The sequence below is a fragment of the Myotis daubentonii genome, chromosome 5 (assembly GCF_963259705.1).
Source record: "Myotis daubentonii chromosome 5, mMyoDau2.1, whole genome shotgun sequence".
NCBI classification, from domain to species: domain Eukaryota; kingdom Metazoa; phylum Chordata; class Mammalia; order Chiroptera; family Vespertilionidae; genus Myotis; species Myotis daubentonii.
The window spans coordinates 44,027,563-44,030,820 of NC_081844.1; the positions used below are offsets into that span (position 1 = coordinate 44,027,563).

General features: G+C 37.4%; 1 pseudogene; it reads right to left on the reverse strand.

The window, feature by feature from the left end:
- Positions 1–2,560: 2,560 nt before the first annotated feature.
- LOC132234254 (large ribosomal subunit protein uL23-like) lies at positions 2,561–2,973 on the reverse strand (annotated as a pseudogene).
- Positions 2,974–3,258: the final 285 nt, after the last annotated feature.

A 3,258-nucleotide genomic window follows, 5' to 3' on the forward strand; every position in this document is an offset into this window, starting at 1 on the left:
GTCTTGTATACCTGAAATAAATATAATGTAATATCTTCCCCCAAAGGAAAAAAAAAGACAAACAGAATGAAAGAAGAGATGGGAAAAGGGCCTTGATCCCGAGAGTTGAACATGAAGTACTGGTTTATTTCCTCTTCTTGTTCTACCTCCCAGCAATGTTCAACTGCAACATAGAAAAAGCCCATATCTGAGTGGACAGCGTAAGATTATAACATCATTGTTTCTAAAATTCTATAGAAACAATGAGGTATAGATGTGATAGTTTACTGCTAATAATAACCTATTATTATAAACATATGTACTATATCCAAGTATCAATGTCTCATTGTTTAAGCTCTTGACTCATTAAAATTAAAAGGGAACTATTTTTAAAATTTTATTAGGAACTCACTGACTTCTTATCAATATTTGGATGTGGGTTTGTATTTAAATATATAGACTTAACTTGACACTTAGACTTAGCTCTTACTTTAGGTCAGACTCGGGTTTTTACTGTATTTTTGTCTTTTCCTGGAAAGACACTAGCTGATCAAGGAATCTCAAGTGTACCAATGATTTGACATTACCAACCCACCCAGAATAGTTTACCTAAGGTGTGGTTTCGGCTATCTTTCTGTTTGGATGCTTGATTTATGTTCCTGGCTATATTCATTCCCTTGGGGAACTTGGGTGTTTGGTCTGTATGTAAGGAACCTAAAACTATCACTTCATTCTAACAAGGAAAAAGTTGAAGAGACTAAAAAATCAACAACTCTTTTTGGATCCATAGAATGTAGAAGACACAGGGCAAACCACGGCTCTCAAGATTGGAGAAATGGACAGGAGAATACAAGGAGTCAGGGCTTACCAGAGCGGAGATTCACTCACTAGTGGAAACCACCATGGGACCAGAGCCCAGCTAGGAAAATCTGAAACGTAATTGATGAATTATTGGGCACTCAGTGTGGACAAGTCTGTGAGTTGAAAACTCCAGGGAGACCCAGTCATGGGACAGAGGGTAGGAGTGCACAACATTGTGAGATTTACCTCCAGGATCTACACCAAGTTCCCAGAGTAAATAGCAGGCAAAAATCTCCACAGGCTTCCAACAGAGGCAGAGAAAAATAAGCCATTTAAAAACACACCAGAGCACTCTGTTCTTATTAACATGGCTTGCCCTCAGGGGAAGCAAGTTAACTAGAGCCTGACTTCCTGGGGTATTATCAGTACCGAATTGACCTAGAGAAGAGAAATGCTCAGCCCCAGTTCACTGTAGCCATCCTGTCACATCTAATTGGGGAGAGAATTCTCAGAAACTCTTTTGAAGTTCACAGTCCAAAGGCATAAACTCAAAAAAGACTGAGACCTAATTCTAGGACCATCGAAGGCTTCCTCTCTGCCTACACCTCACCACTGAATTACTAAGGATCTATTTACAGCAATACCTTTTATCCAACACATTATGTTCAGCCATCCAGGCAAAATTACAAAGCATACCAATTTCTACTTGAAGAGACAGAGAAAGCATCAGAAACAGACATGGCAAGGATGTCAGAATGATAAGACTGGGAATTTAAAAGAACTATAATTAACATTCTAAGGGCTCCAATGGATAAAGTAGACAATGTGCAAGAAGAGATGGGCAATGTTGGCAGAGAGATGGAAATCCTAAGAGAGAACCAAAAAGAAGAAACACTAGAGATAAACAACACTGTAACAGAAAGAATGCCTTTTTTGGTAGACTAGACATGGGCAAGAAAAGTCTCTGAGCTAGAAGGTACATCAATAGAATCCTTGAACACAAAGAGAACAAAGATCGAAAAATAGAACAAAATACCCAAAAGGTGTAACATACGATTAATGGGAATATAGAAGGAGAAAAGAGAAGAAAGGACCAGAGAAATATTTGAAACAAAAATGACAGAGAAGTTCCCCCAAATTAATGACAGATATTGAACCACAATTTCAGGAACCTCAGAGAACACCAAGCAGAATATATGCCCCAAAACACAACACAATGAGACAAACAAACAAACAGAAAACTTACACATAGATATATCATTTTAAATCATAGAAAATCAAGGGTAAGGAAAAAAAACTTTGAAAAAAGTCAGAAGAAAGAAACACCTTACTTATAGCAGAAAAAGATAAGGATCACATGTGACTTCTCAGAAACCATGCAAGCAAGAAGAGAATAGAGTGAAATACTTAAAATGTTGAGGGAGAGAAACCCACCAACCTAGAAGTCTGTAACCAGTGGAGCTAGCTTTCAAAAATAAAGGAGAAATAAAGACTGTCAGACAAAATAAAAATATGGAACTTGTGTCCACTAGAGCTGCTTTGGAAAAAAGGTTTAAACAAGTCCTTCAGAGGGAAGTGAAACAATATGTATATGAAACTCAGATCTTCACAAAAAAATGGAAAGCATTGAAGAACTAAGTGAAAAAAAATGTTAAAAATTTATTTCATATTTTATTTTATTACCGTGTACAATGTTTATATTTAGATTTACTCAGATGCACTCAGTTCAGATGATCCCAATTTTATTGGCAACATCCAAAACATCATAGTCAGGAGCCAGTCAAATGTATGCCTTCTTCTCTCCACCAGGCCTGATCAGGGTGTTGACCTTGGCCACATCAATGTCATAGAGCTTCTCATCCTGTTTTATCTGTTGGTGCTTATTGCCCTTGACATCCACAACGAACACAAGTTTATTGTCGTTGTCTGTCTTCTTCATGGCTGACTCAGTCGTCACAGAGAACTCAATGATGGCATAGTAGTCAAGCTTGTTTCTCCTGGGGGTGCTCTGCTGAGGATATTTAAGTTGCCTTTGGAGCCCCCATGTCTTCAGCAGCCAGAAGGTGGGTGATGTGCAGATATTTTTTGTGTGACTGTGGACACTTTCAGCACTGCTGTCTTTACCTTCAAAGCCCTTATTTTGACTCTGGCTTTGGGAGGGGCAGGGGATTCCTTTTTCACTTTTGGCACCATCTTACTGAAAAAGATATTTTTTCTTATTCTCAATTAATCTGACAGATAACTGTTTGTTCAAAATGATATCAACAATGCATTTGATTGTGTATGTTTATATATATATATACATGCTTATCTATACTTACATATAGTGAAGTAAATGACAGAAATGATACAAGGGATGAGAGAGAGGAATTAGTATTATTTTGTTACTATAGATTACACTATCTGTGAAGTGGTATAGTGTTATTTGAAAGTGGACTTCGATTAGCTGTAAATGTAATTACTAGTACAAACTCTAGG